This window comes from Pongo pygmaeus, chromosome 12 (assembly GCF_028885625.2).
Source record: "Pongo pygmaeus isolate AG05252 chromosome 12, NHGRI_mPonPyg2-v2.0_pri, whole genome shotgun sequence".
Taxonomy (NCBI): Eukaryota; Metazoa; Chordata; class Mammalia; order Primates; family Hominidae; genus Pongo; species Pongo pygmaeus.
Window position 1 is genome coordinate 16,559,553 of NC_072385.2, and position 27,898 is coordinate 16,587,450.

The window sequence follows — 27,898 nt, forward strand, 5'->3', positions numbered from 1 at the left end:
TCAGGGAAGCACTGGCAGTTGAGGACCATGTGGAGAACCTCTACTGGCCAAGCATTCCCAACCTGACATCAGAACAGGAGTACAGCAGTGCTGAGGTGAACTTGACAGGGAACTTTGAGACCATGAAGGCAGCCAACACTTCCAACTTACGACAACCTGCCTCTCCCATAGATTTATTGTAGACCAACTCAACCATCTCCATGTCAACAAGAAATGGTCCTCACTCTAAGCCATCACCCTTGGATTTAGATCATGGGGCTCTCCTCTCTTTAGTATGGAAATGAAAAGCTTCAATTTCCACAAAAATGTAAGGTTTGGGGCTACAGCCTTATTAAAACAAAGAAATATGAGCATAGTGGTCTATAGATGGAATATCTGGGGCTCTACACAAACTGCTACTTCAAAGTATGATCACTGTCTTTTTGTCTGTTTCTTTAGCGTGGTAGGAAAATATCAGAAATTTCCTTGGTCATAGGGAATATAAACCATAGTTTGAACAAAAGCAGCAATAAAGCTACAAACTATTTTTTGGTGAATTTGCTTAAGTATAAGATAGCTGATTGGGGCTTTATCATGTAATGCTAGTTTGCTTAGTTTTCATTAAGTTTGTTAAACTTGAATTGTGATAAATATATGGCTGATTCATATTGTAATTAAACTGCACATTGACATAAACTATACATTAAAAGTTGCTGCACATTGTCATCCAAAATAATACTTAGTTAAAACCAAAAATACTATAAACCAATGTCAATGAACCTACCCTAAAATAAAAATACAATTAACATGGAATTGCAAAACTAGAATGGGAGAAACATTTACCCATAAAATCTTGTTTGGAACATTGATATAACACTAGAAAATATTTTTTCTAAATAACTACAATGTTCAACTGTGACTGTGCATCTGTGAAGACCAGGCATTTTGAATCATTGCCCTGTAGTGTGTGGCAGTACAATTTTACAGAAATACACTACAATAATTAATGAAATTCTCTAATGGGAAGATTTTAATGAATAAGTATTTACACTATAAATATTTATAATATTGGTGCTATTATTTCACAAAATAAAAAAGCTGTATTACAGCCTTTAAAAGCAAATAATAGCCTTACATTTCTAAATAAAGAAAAAATATAAATTTTATGAAATATTGTTAAAAGTAATTGATAAAATAAAAATTGGGGCACAAATTACATTATAGTTTGGATAGAGGTTGAAAAAAGTGAATGAAAGTTTTAAGGAGCCCTTTTTGCCTGCACTAAACTTAATCTTATAGGAGAACATTATAATATATATAGGGTTCCTACTGGCTATCTAATTTACTTTTCACACAATGTATAAATCCTAGCCTATTGGTCTTAATATTTGAACCTAAAATAACACAAAAACATACAAGAGAACAAAATTAGGAAGAAATGTATGGAGACAGTGACATTATCAAGGTGGTGGAATAGGAGGTCCCTACTTTTGTATTCTCCTGCAGCAATAAAAACTAGTCAGCCATCCATCAACCAAAGTAACTTTATGAGAGATCCAGGCACAGTGGCTCTTGACGGTAATCTGCATTCAGGAGCCTGAGGTGGGAGGACTGCCAGGCCAGGAGTTCAAGAACAGCCTGGGCAATATAGTGAGCTTTGGGATAAAGGGCATTATGAAACCTTGCTAAAACCCAAGATCGAAAAGTGTCATTTTGAGAAGGCAGGCCCTTTGGTTAATAAGGTGTCATATTATCCAAAGCAATCTGTAAGTTAACTCAAATCCTTATCAAAATCCCTGTCCCACTTTTTATAGTAATAGAAAATGTAAGCCTACAATGTAGGCTGAATGGCCAAGCCAATCATGAGGAATAAGAAAAAAGCTGGGGACGTCATACTTCTGACTCACACAAAACAGTTCAAAAATCACTGTTTGTAGATAAACTGAGGAAACCGTTCTAGGTACTCAGTGGGAGCCACACTCACCCACACATCTGCTATTAGGCCCAGCAGAACCTGCCCTAGTGCCTGCTCCACAGAACAAAGCCCTGAAGACAATCCAGCCTGCCCAAAAACATGACAGAACTCACAACCACACGTGCTCCTGGCAACAAACCCACTAAAAGTAAAACTCACTTCAGATTCGGCAGCCACCTTGTGACGCAGCTACAAGACTTTTTACTGCAAACCCAGTAAAGATCTCATCAGCCTTGAGACCCAACAGATGAAGATCTTTACCTACTAAAAGCAGTTTATAAAAATGAAAAGACGTGGCTGGGCACTGTGGCCGAAACCTGTAATCCCAGCATTTTGGGAGGCCAAAGTCAGGCGTTCAAGACCAGCCTGGACAAGATGGCGAAACACTGTCCCTACTAAAAATACAAAAATTAACCAGGCATGGTGGTTGGCGCCTGTAATCCCAGCTACTCGGGATGCTGAGGCAGAGAATTGCTTGAACCCAGTAGGTGAAGATTGCAGTGAGCCAAGATCGTGCCACAGCACTCCAGCCTGGGTGACAAAGCGAGACTCCATCTGAAAAACAAAATAACAACAACAAAAAAATGAAAAAAGGTGTTTTCTAATTCAAATGCACAAACACCAATGCAAGTCTATATTATGACCATTCTAACGGTTGTATTTTAACATAGAACTGGAAGTCCAACATAGACTAATTAAGTCCTACGTCAAAAAATTAAGCAAGAAAAGCTAAAAGATCCAAATTGAAAAGAAGAAATAACGTCACTGTTTATAGATGACATAATATTATATATAAAAAACATAAATAATACATTTAAATAGTGCATTTAGTGCATCTGTATATAAATAGTGCATCTAATAAATGCACTCAGTAAAGAAGCAGAATATACAATTAACATACAAATATCAGTTTTGCTTCTATATGCTAGCAACAAACCAATAAAAAAGAAAAAAAATCTCATTTACAATAGCAACACAAAAAATAGATTTCTCAGCAGTAAATTTAACCAGTGTGGTGAAAGATCTTTACAATAAAAAATAAAATATATTGATGAAAAAAATTAAAAAAACACAAATAAATGTAAATATATTGCATGTTTATGGATTAGAAGAATATTGTCTAAGAGCCACATTATCCAAAGCAATCTGTAGATTAATTCAACTTCCTATCAAAATTCCTGTGCCACTTTTTACAGTAATACAAAATAAATTCTGCAATGTATATAAAACTATAAGAAATATTGAAAGGCCAAAGCAATCATGAGGAATAAAACGAAAACTGGGGACATTATACTTTATTATTTCAAACTACATTTCAAGACTACAGTAAACATAATAGAATGGTAAGTTTATAGGAACCCACACAAAAACCAATGGAACAGAATACAGAGCCCAGAAGTAAAACTATGCATCTAAAGTTAATCTTTGACTAGGGCCCTATGAATAAGCAATACAAAAAGTGTAGCCTTTTCAATACTTAGTGCTGGGAAAACTGGATACTCAGAAGCACAATGATAAAACTTGATCATATTTCTTACGCCAGACACAAAAATTGACTTGAATTTAATACATAAATCCTTAAAAGAAAATCTTTAAAAAAGCATATGAAAAGCCTCCATGATACCGGCCTTGGCAATTTTTTTAAATATGATATCAAAATTATAGCAATAAAACCAGACATAAAGCTGCAGTGTATTAAACAATTGTGCACAGCAAAAAATAAGAAAACAATTAAGGTGGGATAAAATATTTGCAAACCATATATGATAAGAGGATAGTATTGAAAATACAGCAGAAACTCATACAAATCAGAAACTAAACAATAATAATTATAATACCCAACTAAAAAATAGGCAAAAGACTAAACATTATTTTTTAATATTATTATACTTTAACTTTTAGGGTACATGTGCACAACGTGCAAGTTTGTTACATATGTATACATGTGCCATGTTGTTGTGCTGCACTCATTAACTCGTCATTTAGCATTAGGAATATCTCCTAATGCCATCCCTCCCCCCTTCCACCATCCCACAACAGTCCCCAGTGTGTGATGTTCCCCTTCCTCTGTCCATGTGTTCTCATTGTTCAATTCCCACCTATGAGTGAGAACATGCGGTGTTTGGTTTTTTGTCCTTGAGATAGTTTGCTGAGAATGATGGTTTCCAGATTCATCCATGTCCCTACAAAGGACATGAACTCATCGTTTTTCATGTCTGCCTAGTACTCCATGGTGTATATGTGCCACATTTTCTTAACCCACTGTATCATTGTTGGACATTCTGTTGGTTCCAAGTCTTTGCTATTGTGAATAGTGCTGCAATAAACATACGTGTGCATGTGTCTTTATAGCAGCATGATTTACAATCCTTTGAGTATATACCCAGTAATGGGATTGCTGGGTCAAAAGGTATTTCTAGTTCTAGATCCCTGAGGAAACGCCACACTGCCTTCCACAATGGTGGAACTAGTTTACGGTCTCACCAGCAGTGTGAAAGTGTTCCTATTTCTCCACATCCTCTCCAGCACCTGTTGTTTCCTAACTTTTTAATGATCGCCATTCTAACTGGCGTGAGATGGTATCTCATTGTGGTTTTGATTTGCATTTCTCTGATGGCCAGTGATGATGACCTTTTTTTCATCTGTTTTTTGGATGCATACACATCTTCTTTTGAGAAGTGTCTGTTCATATCCTTCACCCACTTTTTGATGGGTTGTTTGTTTTTTTCTTGTAAATTTGTTTGCGTTCGTTGTAGATTCTGGATATTAGCCCTTTGTCAGATGAGTAGATTGCAAAAATTTTCTCCCATTCTGTAGGTTGCCTGTTCACTCTGATGGTGGTTTCTTTTGCTCTACAGAAGCTCTTTGGTTTAATTAGATCCTGTTTGCCAATTTTGGCCTCTGTTGTCATTCATTTTGGTGTTTTAGACATGAAGTCCTTGCCCATGCCTATGTCCTGAATGGTATTGCCTAAGTTTTCCCCTAGTGTTATTATGGTTTTAAGTCTAACATGTAAGTCTTTAATCCATCTTGAATTAATTTTTGTATAAGGTGTAAAGAAGGGATCAATTTTCAGCTTTCTACATATGTCTAGCTAGTTTTCCCAGCACCATTTGTTAAATAGGGAATACTTTCCCCATTGCTTGTTTTTCTCAGGTTTGTCAAAGATCAGATAGTTGTAGATATGCGGCATTATGAGGGCTCTATTCTGTTCCATTGGTCTATATCTCTGTTTTGGTACCAGTACCATGCTGTTTTGGTGACTGTAGACTTGTAGTATGGTTTGAAGTCAGGCAGTGTGATGCCTCCAGCTTTGTTCTTTTGGCTTAGGATTGACTTGGTGATGCGGGCTCTTTTTTGGTTCCATATGGCCTTTAAAGTAGTTTTTTCTAATACTGTGAAGAAAGTCACTATTAGCTTGATGGGGATGGCATTGAATCTATAAATTACCTTGGGCAGTATGGCAATTTTCACAATATTTGTTCTTCCTACCCATGAGCATGGAATGTTCTTCCATTCTTTGTATCCTATTTTATTTCATTGAGCAGTGGTTTGTAGTTCCCCTTGAAGAGGTCCTTCCTATCCCTTGTAAGTTGGATTCCTAGGTATTTTATTCTCTTTGAATCAATTGTGAATGGGAGTTCACTCATGATTTGGTTCTCTGTTTGTCTGTTATTGGTGTATAAGAATGCTTGTGATTTTTGCACATCGATTTTGTATCCTGAGACTTTGCTGAAGCTGCTTATCAGCTTAAGGAAGTTTTGGGCTGAGATGATGGGGTTTTCTGGATATACAATCATGTCATCTGAAAACAGGGACTGTGTGACTTCCTCTTTTCCTAATTGAATGCCTTTTATTCCCTTCTTCTGCCTGATTGCCCTGGCCAGAACTTCCAACTCTATGTTGAATAGGAGTGGTGAGAGAGGGCATCCCTGTCTTGTGCCAGTTTTCAAAGGGAATGCTTCCAGTTTTTGTCCATTCAGTATGATATTGGCTGTGGGTTTGTCATAGTTAGCTCTTGTTATTTTGAGAAAAGTCCCAACAATACCTAATTTATTGAGAGTTCTTAGCATGAAATGTTGAATTTTTTTCAAAGGTCTTTTCTGCATCTATTGAGATAATCAAGTGGTTTTTGTCTTTCGTTCTGTTTATATGCTAGATTTTGTTTATTGATTTTCGTATGTTGAACCAGCCTTGTATCCCCAAAGATGAAGCCAACTTGATCATGGTAGATAAGGTTTTTGACATGTTGCTGGATTTGGTTTGCCAGTATTTTATTGAGGATTTTTTCATCAATGTTCATCAAGGGTATTGGTCTAAAATTCTCTTTTTTCGTTGTGTCTCTGCCCGGCTTTAGTAACAGGATGATGCTGGCCTCATAAAATGAGTTAGGGAGGATTCCCTCTTTTTTATTGATTGGAATCATTTCAGAAGGAATGGTACGAGCTCCTCCTTGTACGTCTGGTAGAATTCGGCTGTGAATCCATCTGGTCCTGGACTTTTTTTGGTTGGTAAGCTATTAATTATTGCCTCAATTTCAGAGCCTTTTATTGGTGTATTCAGAGATTCCACTTCTTCCTGGTTTAGTCTTGGGAGGGTGTATGTGTCCAGGAATTTATCCATTTCCTCTAGATTTTCTAGTTTATTTATGTGGAGGTGTTTATAGTATTCTCTGATGCTAGTTTGTATTTCTGTGGGATCCATGGTGATATCCCCTTTGTCATTTTTTTTTTTTGCGTCTATTTGATTTTTCTCTCTTTTCTTCTTTATTAGTCTTGCTAGTGGTATATCAATTTTGTTGATCTTTTCAAAAAACCAGCTCCTGGATTCATTAATTTTTTGAAGGGTTTTTTGTGTCTCTATTTCCTTCAGTTCTGCTCTGATTTTAGTTACTTCTTGCCTTCCACCAGCTTTTGAATGTGTTTACTCTTGCTTCTCTAGTTCTTTCAATTGTGATGTTAGGGTGTCAATTTTAGATCTTTCTTGCTTTCTCTTGTGGGAATTTAGTGCTATAAATTTCCCTCTACACACTGCTTTGAAGGTGTCCCAGAGATTCTGGTATGTTGTGTCTCGGTTCTTGTTGGTTTCAAAGAACATCTTTATTTCTGCCTTCATATCGTTAAATACCCAGTAGTCATTCAGGAGCAGGTTATTCAGTTTCCATGTAGTTGAGCGGTTTTGAGTGAGTTTCTTAATCCTGAGTTCTAGTTTGATTGCACTGTGGTCTGAGAGACAGTTTGTTATGATTTCCGTTCTTTTACATTTGCTGAGGAGTGCTTTACTTCCAACTATGTGGTCAATTTTGGAATAGGTGTGGTGTGGTGCTGAAAATAATGTATATTCTGTTAATTTGGGGTGGAGAGTTCTGTAATTGCCTATTAGGTCCGCTTGGTGCAGAGCTGAGTTCAATTCCTAGGTATCCTTGTTAACTTTCTGTCTTGTTGATCTGTCTGATGTTGACAATGGGGTGTTAAAATCTCCCATTATTATTGTGTGGGAGTGTAAGTCTCTTTGTAGGTCACTAAGGACTTGCTTTATGAATCTGGGTACTCCTGTATTGGGTGCATATATATTTAGGATAGTTAGCTCTTCTTTTTGAATTGATCCCTTTACCATTATGTAATGGCCTTCTTTGTCTCTTTTGATCTTTGTTGTTTTAAAGTCTGTTTTATCAGAGACTAGGATTGCAACCCCTGCCTTTTTTGTTTTCCATTTGTTTGGTAGATCTTCCTCTATCCCTTTATTTTGAGCCTATGTGTGTCTCTGCACGTGAGATTGGTTTCCTGAATACAGCACACTGATGGGTCTTCACTCTTTTCCAATTTGGCAGTCTGTTCCTTTTAATTCAAGAATTTAGCCCATTTACATTTAAGTTTAGTATTGTTAAGTGTGAACTTGAGCCTATCATTATGATGTTAGCTGGTTATTTTGCTCATTAATTGATGCAGTTTCTTCCTAGCCTGGATGGTCTTTACAATTTGGCATGTTTTTTCAGTGACTGTTACTGGTTGTTCCTTTCCATGTTTAGTGCTTCCTTCAGGAGCTCTTTTACGGCATTTCTGGTGCTGACAAAATCTCTCAGCATTTGCCTGTCTGTAAAGGATTTTATTTCTCCTTCACTTTTGAAGCTTAGTTTGGCTGGATATGACATTCTGGGTCCAAATTCTTTTCTTTAAGAATGTTGACCATTGGCCTCCACTCTCTTCTTTCCTATAGAGTTTCTGCTACCAGATCTGCTGTTAGTCTGATATGCTTCCGTTTGTGGGTAATCCGACCTTTCTGGCTGCCCTTAACATTTTTTCCTTCATTTCAACTTTGGTGAATCTGATAATGTTGTGTCTTAAAGTTCACTTCTCGAGGAGTATCTTTGTGGTGTTCTCTGTATTTCCTGAATTTGAATGTTGGCCTGCCTTGCTTGATTTGGGAATTTCTCCTGTATAATATCCTGCTGATTGTTTTGCAACTTGTTTCAATTCTCCCCGTCACCTTCAGGTCCACCAATTAGACGTAGATTTGGTCTTTACACATTGTCCCATATTTCTTGGAGGCTTTGTTCGTTTCTTTTTATTCTTTTTTCTCTACACTTCTCTTCATGCTTCATTCCATTCATTTCATCTTCTATCGCTGATACCATTTCTTCCAGTTGATGGCGTTGGTTACGGAGGCTTGTTTATTCATCACGTAGTTCTGGTGTCATGGTTTTCAGCTCCATCAGGTCCTTTAAGGACTTCTCTGCATTGGTTATTCTAGTTATCCATTTGTCTAATTTTTTTTCAAAGTTTTTATCTTCTTTGCCATTGGTTTGAACTTCCTCCTTTAGCTTGGAGTAGTTTGATCTTCTGAAGTCTTCCTCTCTCAACTCGTCAAAGTCATTCTCTATCCAGCTACGTTCCATTGCTGGTGAAAAGCTGCGTTCCTTTGAAGGAGGAGAGGTGCTATGATTTTTAGAGTTTCCAGTTTTTCTGCTCTTTTTTTCCTCATCTTTGTGGTTTTATCTACCTTTGGTCTTTGATGATGGTGATGTACAGATGGGCTTTTGGTGTGGATGTCCTTTCTGTTTGTTAGTTTTCCTTCTAACAGTCAGGACCCTCAGTTGCAGGTCTGTTGGAGTTTACTGGAGGTCCACCCCAGACCCTGTTTGCCTGGGTATTGGCAGTGGTAGTTGCAGAAAAACGGATATTGTTGAACCAAAAATGCTGCTGCCTGATCTTTCCCCTGGAAGTTTTGTCTCAGAGGAGTACCTGGCCGTGTGAGGTGTCAGTCCAACCCTACTGGGGGGTGCCTCCCAATTAGGCTACTCAGGGGTCTCAGACTCACTTGAAGAGGCAATCTTCCCATTCTCAGATCTTAAGCTGCATGCTAGGAGAATGACTACTCTCTTCAAAGCTGTGGGACAGGGACATTAATATCTGCAGAGGTTATTGCTGTCTTTTGTTTGTCTGTGCCCTGCCTCCAGAGGGGGAGCCTACAGAGGCAGGCAGACCTCCTTGAGCTGTGGTGGGCTCCACCCAGTTCGAGATTCCCAGCCACATTGTTTACCTACTCAAGCTTGAGCAATGGCAGGCACACCTCCCACAGCCTCACTGCCACCTTGCAGTTTGATCTCAGACTGCTGTGCTAGCAATGAGCGAGGTTCTGTGGGCATAGGAACCTCTGAGCCAGGTGCAGGATATAATCTCCTGGTGTGATATTTGTGAAGCCCATTGGAAAAGTGCAGTATTAGGGTGGGAATGACCCAATTTTCCAGGTGCCATCTGTCTCCCCTTTCTTTGACTAGGAAAGGGAATTCCCTGACCCCTTGCAGTTCCCAGGTGACACGATGCCTCACCCTGCTTTGGTTTATGTGTGGCGCACTGTACCCACTGTCCAGTACCCACTGACCAGCACTCCCCAGTGAGATGAGCCTGGTACCTTAGTTGGAAATGCAGAAATCACCCATCTTCTGCGTCACTCAAGCTGGGATCTGTAGACTGGAGCTGTTCCTATTTAGCCATCTTGGCTCCACCGAGCAAGACTAAATATTTTTTACAAACATATTCAAATGTCCAACAGGTGTGTAGAAATATGCTAAACATTACCATTCATGAGAAAATTGCAAATCAAAAGATATCACTTTACAGCAGTTGGAATGGCTAATATCAAAAAAAGAAATATGACAAGTGTTAACAAGGATGTGACAAAATATTTCTGTACAGTCTTAATGAGTTGTAAATTGGAAGAGTCATTATGAAAATTAGTATGCAGGTTATTTTAAAAAATTGAACTATCATACAATCCCGAAATTCCACTTCTGTCTATAAACAAAATAAAATCAGCATCTCAAAAATAATCTGCACCCCTGTATTCAATGAAGCGTTATTCACAACTGTCAAGGGTAGTTTTTTTTTTTTAAATGACTTATCTGTAGATGATGAATGGATAAGGAAAATGTGGTATAAATAGACAACCACATATTATTCACCCATAAAAAAGAATGAAATTCTGCTATTTCAACAACATGAATGGACCTGAGTACATTATGCTACACAAAATAAGTTGGGCACAGAAAAACAAACAGTGTATGTTCTCACTTAAATTGAGAATTTAAAAAGCCTGAACTCACAGAAGCTGAGAGTACAATGGTAAAGACCAGGCCTGGAGGTAGAAAAAATGATAAGGTGTTCAAACAGTACAAACTTTCAGTTATAAGATAAATAAGTTTTGGTGGTCTAATGTATAGCTTTAAAATGTAGTTAATAACAGTGTTTTTTATGCTTAGAATTTGCTACAACAGTAGGAGACCTCAAATGCTCTCACTGCAAAATCATAACCATGTGAGGTGACATAACTTTTCATCAACTTAATTGTATTAAACATTTTACAATATATACACCTATCAAATTATTATAATGTAGTCAAAACATAATTATGCAATTTTTATTGGTCAAAAAATTAGTGTTATGTACACATGCATATATTCACATAAATGTGTACATACACATATATAAAACATATACGTATATATCAATTTCATAAGTTGTTATGTATATACTTGTGTGTGTTTATATATATATATATATGTACACATACATATCAATGACAAAATCCTAGTAAGCTTCAAACTAAACAAGAGAAAATTATAAAATGATAACTATTTAAAAATCAGGAAACAAATGGGTATTTAATACATGCTCATCAATATTCTAAGTTACTCAATGGCAAAGTACATGTTTTAAATGTAGAAAGTGGATACATTAAACCATATTACAGTTTAGGAATTATGGCACAGAGTGTTTACAGTTTTAGCCTCAATATATACCAAAAACTTAAAATTTTGAAGTAAAATAACATTAGGTTTTATTATATGGGGCAGATGCTTAGTGTTCTGATAAAATTATTGAGTATGAATTTCCGTAGAATCACATTTGAAACCTTCACAGGATATGAAATTATAAAGCAGAAAACATATGACACCTGGATGTGGTGTCTCTGCAATTTCTAAACCAAATCCCAATATCTCCACTACTCTTACACATTTTAGACAAGATTCAAAATGGAAATTAGAAAATGTTTAACATAGAGTTCCTTAAAAATCACAGATGGTCCCATGTCCTCAAAAGCAATAAAAGAGCAAGCAGTCAGGTCCTCCAGTCACTTGCAAGCCATGCAAAGGGTTTGATTTTCTTTGTAACTTAGATGAATGATCATTGAAGTGGAAGTCCAGTCCTAGAAAATTGAAGAGCATGGGGCAGAAGATGTTTGTCTCTAATGAAAGCAAGAGAAAGAATTCAGGGCTTCTCAGAAAAGATTTCCATTGGAGCATAACTTCGCAAACCACACTTTAAGATCTGGCTTTCTCCTTGACCTTTGGATATCTCATCCGTGTCATCTGCCTTATTCACTCCCACCTCTTTGGATGTTTGACTACTATCTCCTGTCTCCTCACACTCTGGGGCTTTTTCTTTTTCTCAATGTAGGTGATCAAGTTTAGCTTAGAGAACAGCGAAGGACTCTGTATTAGAAAAAGTAATATGACTTATGCTGTGATTTTCCAATTACTACTTAGTCCTGTGCTCAGTGGAAAAAAACAGAACATTATAAAAGAGTCTAAAAATGTAATACCAAATACTATTTCCTCACAGAGAAATTATGATATTTAAAAACTTTTCTAAATTTCTGGGTCCTTAGCTCCACGACCCAGTGCTGCTGAATCAAAACTTGGTGGTGGTTGTCTGGCCATGGGGACTCACACCTCTGATCCCAGCACTTTGAGAAGCCAAGGCAGGCATATCACTTAAGACCAGGAGTTTGAGGCCAGCCTGGGCAACATGGAGAGACCTAGTCTACGGGTTGAGGGTGGTGAGGAGGGGGAAAGGTGATGGTAATGCGAGGTGGTAATGCGATTATAAGGTGTGGGCAATCATATTTTGTGCCTGTAAATTTGTGCAGTTACCACTAATCTTAAATTAAGGATACATATCAGCTGAAGAAAGAAAAATATTTATGTCGAGATGAAACCTCCTCGTGGGGATCCGCAGCTGCAATACCGCCAGGGGGCAACATCCCACCTCTTCCGCCTGGCTACAGCCCCACCAGGAGCCCGGCTCCAGCCGGGGCGCTGTGGCAGGTAGTAGACCCTGAAGGCACAGGCTAGGGTTTACTGCCCTCTGCGTTGTCTTCCCACTCCCCGGACCCCAGGCAATTCAATTCATTGATCAAGCGCCACTGCAACCATCCAAGCTGGGGCAGCGGGTCCCAGAGTCGCTAGCCAAGACCTCCGCTCCAGAACACGTGGGCTACTTTCCCTGAGGGAAGGACATTGTCTTTACCAGCCACGAAGAAATCCGTCCCTGTGCACCCTATTTCCCATTGCCACTGACTTTGTGTAAACTCTAGTCCTCAGGACACGAGAGAGACCCAGGCCTGACCACATGGACATGCTCAGTGACACTGCTTCCACCAGATGGACGGGTGCACTCTACAAATCTCAGGGACCACCACACCAAGGAGACAGAAGGACCCTACGAAATGCATCCCCAAAGCAACCAACCAATCCAAGAAAAAAAAAAAATCACGTCTCAGGGCTCCATTGGTTTTCCCGCTTGGGCAGTCCTGACCCCCTGTTCTAGCCTGGCCCAAGCACCCTCCACCTCACCCCGGCCTGCTCAAAGGTGCCCTGTCTACCTGAGCAGAGCCTCCCTCTCCAAGGCTCTGTCTCTCTTGCTCTACAACTCCCTCACCATCTCCCTTTCTCTATTTCCCCCTCCACCTCTCACTCTTCTGTCACCTTCTGTCTCTCTCCTCCTCCACCTTTCTCTCTCTCCCCACATTCCTATCTCTCCATCCCAGTCTCCCTAGCTCTCTTTCAAGCTGTGTCTGTGTCTTTGTCTGTATGTCCTTGTGTGTGTGTCCGAGTGTGTGCTTGTGTGCCTGTGCACGTGCACCTATGTGTATCTGTGTGTGTGTCGTGGTGGGTTTGCTCGTACTGTTGGTGTGGTGTGTCTGGGTGTCCGTCAGCCCCTCTTTCCCGGGATCAGGCTGCTGGGGCTCTAGTGCCACCTGGAGCAAAGCAGGGCCTTCTAGTCCCGTTGGCCACAGGCGGGTCCTCTTCGGGACAAGCGATGATGGTGTGGGCATTGTGAGAAAAACGGCTGAGCAGGCTGTTCGACCCTGGGCAGCCCTGGCGGCTCTGGGTGTGTGGGGCAAGAGCGGGCCTTGCAGGACGGGCAGCGAGGGATCCAAAACAATTTTTCCGCGGTAAGGCAGAGGACCAGAGGGGATCCCAGGACTGTGGGCCTTGAGCCCTAACGCCTCCAAATACACCCTCTCCTGAGCCGGACCCATGTGTTGTAATCTTGGGACCTCGTGAGCCAGTGGAAGGCCTGGAGTGTCAGTGAAAGGGAGGCCGCCTGGTGGGCCTGGAGCCAGAGCAGGGGACTGTGGCATCACAGCCTGACAACGGATTCCTGTTTCCTGCAACATGGGGAGTCTCCAAAATGGCCTGTTTGGAAACTGGAAAGGAGAGCAAAGACACGATGCCGCCTTTCCACGCTTCGCTGGAGGTTTCTGTGTCCCCACAGAGCTCGGGAAACAAACAGTCAACATGGTCATGCTTTCGGGGGCCAGAGGCCAGTGAGCAACAGACCACTTTGCAGAGGGCAAAGGAACGTGGAATCCGGAATCATGGTTCACTCGGCTTGAGTGTGACTCCTGTGTGGATGGGAGTATCTGCCTCGCACTCTGTTGCAGGCTTAGCGTGGGGATATGTCATCTGTGAACCATGTGGATGAAAAACATACAACCATTCGAGTCTCAGCTCTGCTCTTTCAGGAATTCGCTCATTCCTTGGGAGGCGGAATTCGTCTGAATCGCTCCCAGTTGATGTAACCCAGGCTGGTAATCCTGAGGGCCGGTGAGGGCACTGTCGGCCTACGCGGCCTTTGGCCGAGCACTCAGCCTGCACTGGGCACCCAACATTTTCCCGGAGTTCGAGGTGCTGCTGGTCCTGGAGGCAGAAGACGGCTTTTCTCTTTGCCTTCCTTTCTCTGTTTCTTGCTTCTTTTCTCCCTCTGTCCATCCTTCCCTCTATTCTTCCTTCTCTCCCTCTCTCCCTCCCTCCCTCTGTTCTTCTCTCCTTCCCTCTCTCCGTCCATCCATACCTCCCTTTCTCCCTCCTTCCCTCCCTCCCTTTTTCTCTTTTACTTTCCTTCCCTCCCTCCATCCCTTCCAAGGTCCCTCCGTTCATCTGCCCTTTCCTCCCTCTGTCACTCCCACTCACTTTGTCTCCATTCCTTTCCCCATCTCTGGCTGGCTTCCCTCCCGCCTAGAAAGGGCAGAACCACAGGTTGTGAGAGATCTCGAGGTCTACATTTAGTTGCCAGGCACTCCACATGATGCCGGGGAAGATGGCAGGGCACGGGTGGGTGAGTGATGGTGGAGCAGGGAGGCTGTGGAGTTGAGCCGCAGAAAGGAGAGCAGGCCTGGCCGCTGCCCCGGCCGGTGTTTCCCAGGGTGGAGATCTCCGCCTACACAACTGAAGAACGCGAGGGCGGGGGGAGTATACGGTGTGGGGGGGCTGGGGAAGGGAGGAGAGCCCTGCCTGGGCTGGTCCCAAACCCTAGCTGGCTGCCTGCGGACCCACGCATGCACAGTAGACGGCCCATCTCTGAGTACCTGTGCTGGCTCTGAAATCCCTGAGATGCTCAGGAAAGAATGACAGCCCTCCTTTCTGTGGAGTCTCTCGCTGGACCTGGACTCAGGGATCCTAGACAAGTCAGCTGGAAGGGAAGACACAGGTCTCCATACCGAGCCAGAGATTCACTGCAAAAGAAGGGCCAGCCCCCTGCCCCCATCCTGTCCCAACCCCGCATCCTAAAGCTCCTCCAGCTGAGCCCAGTGTTCTTCCTGGCTGACGAGTGGTTACAGAAAAGTGGGATCTTCCACGTCCTTCAACTCCCCCAATGGCTCTGTTGCTAGGAAAGGATGTGCCTTTTGCTGAAATTCTGGGGTCGACAGGAGCTCATATAACAGGGTGAATGTGAGTGCAGATGAATGCTTCAGCTCCTGTAGTGGTTGGGAGGGTGCCTGGATGGCTTACATCTGCTTCTGACATGCAGAGGCCTCCACGGGCGTCAGCTGTGGAGGTAGATGTGCCTCGGCTTCGTGTCCCCAAGTGCCCTGGCGACCTGGAGACCCTGGCCCCAGCCCCAATATGGACTCACTTGGGACGTGTGCGGTACAAGCACACCTTGCTCCTGTGACTCAGCCTGAGTGGCTCAAGTTGTCCCACTGAGCACGCACCCAGAAGGCCGCCTTGCTGTGGGTCCTGGTACCCCTGCCATCTGTTTGACTCAACGTGAGCAGCCCAAGCTGTCCCATTGAGCACACACCCAGAAAGACACAGTAGTGCGGATCCTGGTCCCCCTGCCATCAGTTTGGGTGCGGAGGTCTCCCAGGTGTCTGAGGGTGGGACAGCGCCACTTCTGAAGAAGGCAGGGCAGCAAACCCAAAATCTCCGTGTGCCACGGCAGGTTGGGAGATTCCTTCTGCATGTGAAGCCTCACTGGGCTGCAGCAGAGGGGCGAGCCTTGCTGTCTGACTCAAGAAAGCCCCCTGTTCCCTACGCCCTGGTGGGGGTGAATGTGACAAAGGAGGGAGGGTGGCACCTTGGTGGGCCATGTTGCACAGGCTGCCTGCATGCACGGGTTCCCTGCCACCCTGGCCTGGATGCCTGAACTTTCGATTCTGACACGAAAACTGAATCCTGGACTCTAAAAGGCAGGTCTCTCTGGCCAGTTCGGGAAAGGGTTCTGCTCAAAGCATGCTGGCAGGGCATCTATTTTGTTCAGGTTACAAACGAGTCTCCTTTGCTGTCCTCGTCCTCAGGCTTCCGGAGGGAAGGGGCTGTCAGAAGGTGTTGGGAGAGCTATCGCGAGGGCACCTGGCCAGAATGTCATGGACAGACATGGGCAGAGAGTGGCTGGTGGCTCCCACGTGCCTCTGTTGGCCTTTGTGCTGCACACAGGCCAGTCAGGAGTCCAATCCCGCCAGTGGCCCTTATAAAGACCCACCAGCTTCACCCCTTCACGAATATGCATGAGCACCTAAGGGCCCTGGGTAATCCGCCCTCTGAAGCCAGAAACCACAGACCAGGGCCTTGTGTGGTAGGTGAAGGTGGGGCCAGATCAGCCGGGAAAGGGGGGCTTCCGGGGCTGGCTCTCTGAGTTCTCCAGAATTCTACAGAAACTGGAAGTTTCTCTCTGGGCTCACACACGATTTCAGGGAGAAACCACCTTGGAAGCGTGGCGTGTAGAACTGAACCTCCATGATATCTTGAGTTTTCCATGCCCACTCCATGAAGGCAGCAATGCTTGTGGGTGTCGCTGTTGCCGTGATAGTCTCACACAGGCAGGTGTGTGGATCTCATTTATTTTCGTTTTTTTAAATTTTCATTTCTTATTTCTACCTCTTAAAGTCAACAATAAAGTCACAAGTGCAAAATGAATGCATTTAAAAATATAAAAATACATTTCAGTTACAAGAAGTATGCAACGATCACGAAAATCTACTGTACACTTTGCCAAAGTCAAAGAATGAAAGACAATACGGAAAAGCCTATCTTCAAATATATTCTTAACAAAAACTCTCTCCTACATAGTAAAAGCATCATCTAAACAGCAGTTCCAACCGAGAAAAAAAAAAAAAACAGCAGGGTAGATGGGACAGACAACTTTCCCCAGGTTTTCCAGATAAAAACGTGTGGTCACCAGGAATTCAAGGTAACTTCAAAAGCCACATTTAATTCAGAATAAAGTGAACATTTCTGACAGATGACAACAGTATGATACTGATTTTTTTCTTTCCTAGATACAAATGATATGGGACATTTCTTAACCGTTTACTAATCATCTAAGAATAACTGTAGAAATAACCCCAGTTCCACCATCCTAGCCACTGGTATAAAACAAATAACCTTCCATTGATACTGTCTTTCACATAACTAAAATATCCTCAGTTACTTGGAACAATTTCATGTTTACACATGATCACAAACACTTGTTTTCAGATGTTGTGGAATTACTGGGGCTGAGATTTTTGAAACTGTATCTGAATCTTAGCAGACAGATAATAATCCTTTCACTATACATTGATTGGGCTTCCTTAAACTGATCTGAGCAACTACTGTAATAATAATCCTGGTGGTAATCCATGATACTCTCAAATTATTCCCTTTAAGAAATATATAATCCATGTAACTCTAGCAAATATATTACATTGCACACTTTCTTAATAAGGAATGGCTCTTTTCAGGCCTTATTAGGAAAACAAACAAACAAACAACGGCAGTTACTACCTGTTTTTTATCACTGATAAGCTACAAGAAAGCTCAAATATGGACAGTTTAATTGTGTGATATTAAGTAAAAAATGAAAACGATTATAGTTTTACCAAAAGAAACATAAAAAATATGGGAAGAAGTCAAATGAGCATGGCATGAGTCCCAAAGATTACATTATGATTCTGAACAGGATTTTCCAAAAAAAAAAAAAAGCTATCTACATACAATTTCTGTGAATATTTCTTGTACTAGAAAGATCCAAAGCAAATGTAGGCTCAGCCCTACCTTGTCAAGGGTGAATATTCAGGGAAACTAGAAGTTCCATCTGCTAAAGTGCATCTGCTGACCAGGTCTACCATGGCCCTTCTACTTACAGACATCTAAGAAAGTGGCCTCACTCATGCTCATTCACTCGTTCTGTGGCCTATCAAGAGTCACACATAACGATGATTTTGCTTTTCTAAAAAAAACAAATACTTTATACAGTGAACTATAGAAAAAACATTTCTAAATATAATTTAAAATTCTAGAGAGTGGGGGCAGCCAACATGGAGGAATAGGTACAGCTGAGGTCTACAGCTCCCAGTGTGAGTGACACAGAAGATGGGTGATTTCCGAATTTCCATCTGAGGTACCGGTTTCATCTCACTAGGGAGTGCCAGACAGTGGGCACAGGACAGTGGGTACAGTGCACCGTGTGTGAGCCGAAGCAGGGCTAGGCATTGCCTCATATGGGAAGTGCAAGGGGTCAGGGAGTTCCCTTTCCTAGTCAAAGGAAGGAGTGACAGACAGCACCTGGAAAATCGGTTCACTCCCACCCTAATACTGCACTTTTCTGACAGGCTTAAAAAACGGCTCACCAGGAGATTATATCCCGCACCTGGCTCAGAGGGTCCTACACCCATGGAGTCTCGCTGATTTCTAGCACAGCAGTCTGAGATCAAACTGCAAGGCAGCAGTGAGGCTGGGGGAGGGGTGCCGCCATTGCCCAGGTTCGCTTAGATAAACAAAGCAGCCGGGAAACTCGAACTGGGTTGAGACAACAACAGCTCAAGGAGGTCTGCCTGCCTCTGTAGGCTCCACCTCTGGGGGCAGGGCACAGACAAACAAAAAGACAGCAGTAACCTCTGCAGACTTAAATATCCCTGTCTGACAGCTTTGAAGAGAGCAATGGTTCTCCCAGCATGCAGATGGAGATCTGAGAACAGGCAGACTGCCTCCTTAAGTGGGTCTCTGATCCCTGACCTCCAAGCAGCCTAAGTGTGAGGCACCCCACAGTAGGTGCAGACTGACACCTCACACGGCCGGCTACTCCTCTGAGGCAAAACTTCCAGAGGATCGATCAGACAGCAGCATTCGCGGTTCATGAAAATCCACTGTTCTGCAGCCACTGTTGCTGTTATAAAGGCAAACAGAGTCTGGAGTGGACCTCTAGCAAACTCCAACAGACCTGCAGCTGAGGGTCCCGTCTGACAGAAGGAAAACTAACAAACATAAAGGACATCCACACCAAAAACCCATCTGTACATCACCATCATCAAAGACCAAAAGTAGATAAAACCAAAAAGATGGGGAAAAAACAGAGCAGAAAAACTGAAAATTCTAAAAAGCAGAGTGCCTCTCCTCTTCCAGAGGAACACAGTTCCTCACCAGCAATGGAAAAAAGCTGGACAGAGAATGATTTTGATGAGTTGAGAGAAGAAGTCTTCATATGATCAAACTACTCCGAGCTACAGGACGAAATTCAAACCAAAGGCAAATAAGTTAAAAAACTTTGAAAAAAATTTAGACGAATGTATAACTAGAATAAACAATACAGAGAAGTGCTTAAAGGAGCTGATGGAGCTGAAATTCAAGGCTCAAGAACTAGGTGAAGAATGCAGAAGTCCCAGGAGCCGATGCAATCAACTGGAAGAAAGGGTATCAGTGATGGAAGATGAAATGAATGAAATGAAGCGAGAATGGAAGTTTAGAGAAAAAATAATAAAAAGAAACAAACAAACCCTCCAAGAAATATGGGACTATGTGGAAAGACCAAATCTACATCTGATTGGTGTACCTGAAAGTGACGGGGAGAATGGAACCAAGTTGGAAAACACTCTGCAGGATATTATCCAAGAGAACTTCCCCAATCTATCAAGGCAGGCCAACATTCAGATTCAGGAAATACAGATAACACTGCAAAGATACTCCTCGAGAAGAGCAACTCCAAGACACATAATTTTCAGATGCACCAAAGATGAAATGAAGGAAAAAATGTTAAGGGCAGCCAGAGAGAAAGGTCGGGTTCTGCACAAAGGGAAGTCCATCAGACTAACAGCAGATCTGTCAGCATAAACTCCACAAGCCAGAAGAGAGTGGGGGCCAATATTCCTCATTCTTAAAGAAAAGAATTTTCAACCCAGAATGTCATATCCAGCCAAACTAAGCTTCGTAAGTGAAGGAGAAATAAAATACATTACAGAGAAGTAAATGCTGAGGGATTTTTGTCACCACCAGACCTGCCCTAAAAGAGCTCCTGAACGAAGCACTAAACATGGAAAGGAACAACCAGTACCAGCCACTGCAAAATCATGCCAAATTGTAAAGACCATCGAGGCTAGGAAGAAACTGCATCAAATAACGAGCAAAATAACCAGCTAACATCATAATGACAAGAACAAATTCACACATAACCATATAACTTTCAATGTAAATGGACTAAATGCTCCAATTAAAAGACAGAGACTGGCAAATTGGATAAAGAGTGATGACCCATCAGGGTGTTGTATTCAGGAAACCTATGTCACGTGCAGAGACACACATAAGCTCAAAATAAAAGGATGGAGGAAGATCTACCAAGCAGATGGAAAACAAGAAAAGGCAGGGGTTGCAATCCTACTCTCTGATAAAACAGACTTTAAAACAACAAAGATCAAAAGAGACAAAGAAGCTCATTACATAATGGTAAAGGGATCAATTAAAAAAGAAGAGCTAACTATCCTAAATATATATGCACCCAATACAGGAGCACTCAGATTCATAAAGCAAGTCCTGATTTACTTACAAAGAGACTTAGACTCCCACACAATAATAATGGGAGACTTTAACACTCCACTGTCAACATTAGACAGATCAACGAGACAGAAAGTCAACAAGGATACCTAGGAATTGAACTCAGCTCTGCACCAAGCGGACCTAATAGACATCTACAGAACTCTCCACCCCAAATCAACAGAATATACATTATTTTCAGCACCACACCACACATATTCTAAAATTGACCACATAGTTGGAAGTAAAGCTCTCCTCAGCAAATGTAAAAAAGAGAAATCATAACAACCGGTCTCTCAGACCACAGTGCAATTAAACTAGAACTCAGGATTAAGAAACTCACTCAAAACCACTCAACTACATGGAAACTGAACAACCTGCTCCTGAATGACTACTGGGTACATAATGAAATGAAGGCAGAAATGAAGATGTTCTTTGAAACCAACGAAAACAAAGACACAACATACCAGAATCTCTGGGACACATTCAAAGCAGTGTATAGGGAAATTTATAGCACTAAATGCCCACAGGAGAAAGCAGAAAAGATCCAAAATTGACACCCTAACATCAAGATTAAAAGAACTAGAAAAGCAAGAGCAAACACATTCAAAAGCTAGCGGAAGGCAAGAAATAAGTAAAATCAGAGCAGAACTGAAGGAAATAGAGAAACAAAAATCCTTCAAAAAATCAATGAATCCAGGAGCTGGTTTTTTGAAAACATCAATAAAATTGATAGACCGCTAGCAAGACTAATAAAGAAGAAAATAGAGAAGAATCAAAAAGGCGTAATAAAAAATGATAAAGGGGTTATCATCTCCGATCCCACAGAAATACAAACTACCATCACAGAATACTACAAACACCTCTATGCAAATAAACTAGAAAATCTATTAGAAATGGATAAATTCCTCGACACATACACCCTCCCAAGACTAAACCAGGAAGAAGTTGAATCTCTGAATAGACCAATAATAGGCTCTGAAATTGAGGAAAAATCAATAGCTTACCAACCAGAAAGAGTCCAGGACCAGATGGATTCACAGCCGAATTCTACCAGAGGTACAAGGAGGAACTGGTACCATTCCTTCTGAAACTATTCCAATCAATAGAAAAAGAGGGAATCCTACCAAACTCATTTTATGAGGCCTGCATCATCGTGATACCAAAGCTGGGCAGAGACACAACCAAAAAAGAGAATTTTAGACCAATATCCTTGATGAATATTTATGCAAAACTCCTCAATATAATACTGGCAAACCAAATATAGCAGCACATCAAAAAGCTTATCCACCATGATCAAGTTGGCTTCATCCCTGGGATGCAAGCCTGGTTCAATATACACAAATGAATAAATGTAATCCAGCTTATAAACACAACGAAAGACAAAAACCACATGATTATCTCAATAGATGCAGAAAAGGCCTTTGACAAAATTCAACAACCCTCCATGATAAAAACTCTCAATAAATTAGGTATTGATGGGGTATATCTCAAAATAATAAGAGCTATCAATGACAAACCCACAGCCAATATCATACTGAATGGGCAAAAACTGGAAGCATTCCCTTTGAAAACTAACAGAAGACAGGGATGCCCTCTCTCACCACTCCTATTCAACATAGTGTTGGAAGTTCTGGCCAGGGCAATGAGGCAGGAGAAGGAAATAAAGGGTATTCAATTAGGAAAAGAGGAAGTCAAACTGTCCCTGTTTGCAGATGACACGATTGTATATCTAGAAAACCCCACTTTCTCATTCCAAAATCTCCTTAAGCTGTTAAGCAACTTCAGCAAAGTCTCAGGATACAAAATCAATGTACAAAAATCACAAGCATTCTTATACACCAATAAAAGACAAACAGAGAGCCAAATCATGAGTGAACTCCCATTCACAATTGCTTCAAAGAGAATAAAATACCTAGGAATCCAACTTACAAGGGATGTGATGGACCTCTTCAAGGAGAACTATAAACCACAGCTCAATGAAATAAAAGAGGATACAAACAAATGGAAGAACATTCCAAGCTCATGGTTAGGAAGAATAAATATCGTGAAAATTGCCATACTGCCCAAGGTAATTTATAGATTCAATGCAATCACCATCAAGCTAACAATGACTTTCTTCACGGAATTGGAAAATCTAGTTTACAGTTCATATGGAACCAAAAAAGAGCCCACATCGCCAAGTCAATCCTAAGCCAAAAGAGCAAAGCTGGAGGCATCACGCTATCTGACTTCAAACCATACTACAAGCCTACAGTAAGCAAAACAGCATGGTACTGGTACCAAAACAGAGATGCAGATCAATGGAACAGAACAGAGACCTCAGAAATAACACCGCATATCTACAACCATCTGATCTTTGACAAACCTGAGAAAAACAAGCAATGGGGAAAGGATTCCCTATTTAATAAATGGTTCTGAGAAAACTGGCTAACCACATGTAGAAAGCTGAATCTGGATCCCTTCATTACACCTTATACAAAAAAATAATTCAAGATGGATTAAAGAATTAAACTTTAGACCTAAAACCATAAAAACCCTAGAAGAAAACCTAGGCATTACCATTCAGGACACAGGCATGAGCAAGGACTTCATGTCTAAAACACCAAAAGCAATGGCAACAAAAGCCAAAATTGACAAATGGGATCTAATTAAACTAAAGAGCTTCTTCACAGAAAAAGAAACTACCATCAGAGTGAGCAAGCAACCTACAAAATGGGAGAAAATTTTCGCAACCTACTCATCTGACAAAGGGCTAATATCCAGAATCTACAATGAACTCAAACAAATTTACAAGAAAAAAACAAACAATCCCATCAAAAAGTGGGTGAAAGACATGAACAGATACTTCTCAAAAGAAGACATTCATGCAGCCAAAAAACACAAGAAAAAATGCTCACCATCACTGGCCATCAGAGAAATGCAAATCAAAAACACAATGAGATACCATCTCACACCAGTTAGAATGGCGATCATTAAAAAGTCAGGAAACAACAGGTGCTGGAGAGGATGTGGAGAAATAGGAACACTTTCACACTGTTGGTGGGACTGTAAACTAGTTCAACCGTTGTGGAAGTCAGTGTGGCGATTCGTCAGGGATCTAGAACTAGAAATACCATTTGACCCAGCCATCCCATTACTGGGTATATACCCAAAGGACTATAAATCATGCTGCTATAAAGACCCATGCACACGTATGTTTATTGTGGCACTATTCGCAATAGCAAAGACTTGGAACCAACCCAAATGTCCAACAATCATATACTGGATTAAGCAAATGTGGCACATATACACCATGGAATACAATGCAGTCATAAAAAATGATGAGTTCATGTCCTTTGTAGGGACATGGATGAAATTGGAAATCATCATTCTCAGTTAGCTATCGCAAGGACAAAAATCCAAACACCACATGTTCTCACTCATAAGTGGGAACTGAACAATGAGAACACAGGGACACAGGAAGGTGAACATCACACTCTGGGGACTGTCGTAGGGTGGGCGGAGGGTGGAGGGATAACTTTAGAAGATTTACCTACTTGTAAATGACGAGTTAATGAGTACAGCACACCAGCATGACAAATGTATACATATGTAACTAACCTGCACATTGTGCACATGTACGCTAAAACTTAGAGTATAATAAAAATAAAAAAAATTCTAGAGAGTTAAGATAACCTCATTTTTAAAAATACTGAAATTGTAAAGGGTCCATATAAAAAGCTGCATTAAGTACATACTTCCTATTTTAATAATTCACTTGCTTTGCTCTTAAAATCTGTGTGAGAGAAGTCAATATTTTACTCATGTCTTTTGGAAAGAGATTCAAAAGCAAAAGTAGCAGTGCTGTAAAATTTCATGAAGTTTTTGGGACTTTTAAAATCTAAATTATTCAATATTTTGTATTGTTATTCCACTCATATATTGCCCAGAATATATATACAGCAACACAGCAACAGTGATTGCAACAAAAGTAAGGTAAATAGGTCTACAATCATTTGATTTCCTTATTAGATAAATGAAGTTTTCATAGAGGAAATGCAAATTCAGATCAGGTTACATAAGCTTAACTATTATTTAACCCTTATATAAAATTAAATCTAACACTCACCACTACAAATCTGTAAGGAATCACTGTCAGGAATCTATAGGACTTGGCTTGTATTTACATTCGACCCACACTTAGAAATTTCATAAATGATGAGATGCAGGCCAAGGGGATTCCTCAAAGGGCTCCACCCAAAAGGAAAAGAAATAGTTAAACAGAGAATTACCACTTATGTATTTGTGGGTAATCAGCTTATTCTTCAGCCTCTAGACAGTGAGGAGGATGAAAAAATGGAAGAAGATAGCAAAGAAGAGGAAGAAAAAGATCACAGTGAAGCGATGAAGCCAGAGGAGCCACCTCAAAATTTTCTGAGTGAAAAAAATCATGAAACTGCCCCTCCCTGAATCTTTAAAAGCTAACTTGACATATTTTAGAGACAAATAACTGAGATCAAGAAGAAAGAATGCCTACTGATAATTCCTTTAGTCCTCAAAATGAAGCATTTGTGAGGAGTTAAAAGAATTATTTCTTTCATCAGAGCAAATTATAGTGGAAAAAATATCACTTGTTACTCTCAGTAACTTAAATTATGTATTGAGTGAATAAAAGAATCCCTTTTATAAAATCTATTTTTCTTTAAATCTTGGAAAACTGTTGTTTTAGCTCAAAGTGATTTCAAAATGGAATGCAACAGTAGTCAAGACTTGTGTACCACAAATTCTTTTCTGATTCCTTACGAATCTCGTTCATTTTCATGTAGAAAACGAGAGCGAAACTACAGAGAAAAGAAACGCCCGGTGCATCACGGCCTGACGATGGTTTCCTGTTTCGTAAGAAATGGGGAGTCTCCACTATGACCTGTTTCCAAAGAGGAAACTGGAAAGGAGAGCGAAAACACAATGCTGCTTTTCCACTATTCTCTGGAGGTTTCTGTGTCCCCACAGAGCTCGGGAAACAAACAGTCAAAATGGTCACGCTTTCGGGGGCTAGAGACACATGAGCAAAAGGTCCCCTTGCAGAAGACAAAGGAACGTGGAACCCGAAACCATGCTTCAGTCGGCCTGAGTGTGACTCCTGTGTGGGCGGGACTATCCACCTCGCGCTCCGTTGCAGGCTCAACGTGGGGCTATCTCATCTGTGAACCATGTGGATGAAAAATGGACAATCACCCGAATCTCGGCTCATTGCTCCCTGGGTAATTCGCTTATTCCTTTGGAGACGAAATTCGTCTGAATCGCTCCCAGATGAAGTAACCCAGGCTGGCGATCCAGAGGGCCGGTGAGAGCCCCGCAGGCCGACGCGGCTGTGGGCCGCGCACTTAGCCTGCCCTGGGCACCCAACATCTTCCCGGAGTGCAAGATCTTGCTGGTCCTGGAGGAAGAAGACCACTTTTCTCTCTGCCTTCCCCCCTTTGTTTCTTGCTCCCACCCTCCCTCCCTCTTTCCCTCCGTCCCTCCCTCAGTTCCTCCCTTCCTCCCTCCCTCCCTCCTTCCCTCTCTCCCTCCTATCCTTCCAAAACTTCCAAGGTCCCTGGGTCCATCCGTTCTTTTCTCCCTCCATCGCTCCTTCCCTCTCTGTCTCCGTTCCTCTCCCCATATCTGCCTGAGTTCCCTCCCGCGTATAAAGGGCAGCACCCCAGTTTGCGTGGGGTCTCGGGTCTGCATTTAGCTATCAGGCACTCCACGGTGAAGCCGAGGAAGCTGGCTGGGCAAGGGTAGGCGAGTGACGGTGGGGCAGGGAGACAGAGGTGGCGAGACGCGGAAAGAAGAGTAGGCTTGGCACCTGCCCAGGCCAGTGTTTCCCGGGATGGAGGTCTCCGCCCGCCCCACTGAAGAACGCGGCGGGGGCACAAGAGGGAAGGGATGAGAGCTCTGCCTGAGCTGGTTAGAAAACGTAGGCTGCTGCCTGCTCACCCGCGCATGAGCAGTAGACACTCCATCTCCCGGTACCTGGACGGGCCCTGGGATCCCCAGGATGCTCAAGAAAGAATGACAGCCCTCCTCTTAGTGGAGTCTCTCATGGGACCTGGAACTCAGCGATCCTAGGCAGGTCAGCTGGAAGGGAAGACACGCCTCTCCATACCGAGTCAGAGGTTCACCACGAAAGAGAGGCGGCCGCCCTGCCCCCACCCCGCCCCCACCCCGCTTCCTAAAGCTTCTCCAGCAGAGCCCGGTGTTCTTCCTGGCTGAGGAGTGGTTCCAGCGGAATGGGCTCTTCCACTTCCTTCAGCTTCCCCAGTGGCGCCGGGCCTAGGAAAGGTTGTGCCTTTTGCTGAAACTCTGGGGTTGACAGGAGCTTATCTAACAAGCTGGAGGTGAGTGTAGAAGAGTGCCCCGGCTCCCGGAGCGGTTGAGAGGTGCCTGGATGGCTTGCATCTGTGCTTGATGCGGAGGAGTCCGGGGTCACTAGCTTCGGAGGTGGAGGTGCCCCATTTTGGTTTCCCACCCCGCCCTGGCGACCTGGGGCTCCAGACCCACCGCGGACTCCGGTGGGACGTGGGTGGTGCAAACACACCTTGCCCCTGTGACTCAGCTTGAGGGGGCCCAAGCTGTCCCACTGAGCACACGCCCAGCAGGCTGCCGTGCTGGGATCCTCGTCCTCCTGGCATTTGTTGGGGTGTGGAGGCCACCGAGGTGTCTGAGGGTGAGACAGTCCTACTTCCAGAGGAGCCAGGGCAGTGAACACAAAAATTCCCACGTGCAATGGCAGGTTGAGAGATTCCTTCTGCCTGCACAGCCTGGCTGGGCTGGAGCGGGGGGACGGCCCTTGCTACCTGGCTCACGAAAGCCCCCTGTGGGAGAGCCCCAGGCATGCAGGGCGTGTGTGGTGCAGAAAGTCCCGTTCCCCACGCAGAGATGTGGGTGAACTCGATTGAGGAGGGATGAGGATGACACCCACTGGGGGTGTTAATTAGTAACCACAGTGGCCTCAAAGAGCTCAAATGGAAGGAAGAATTGCACGTCTCTCACTTTAAGTAAAAAGCTAGAAATGATTAAGCTTACTGAAGATGTAAAATTTTCATCGCTAGAGAGACGTCAACACATGG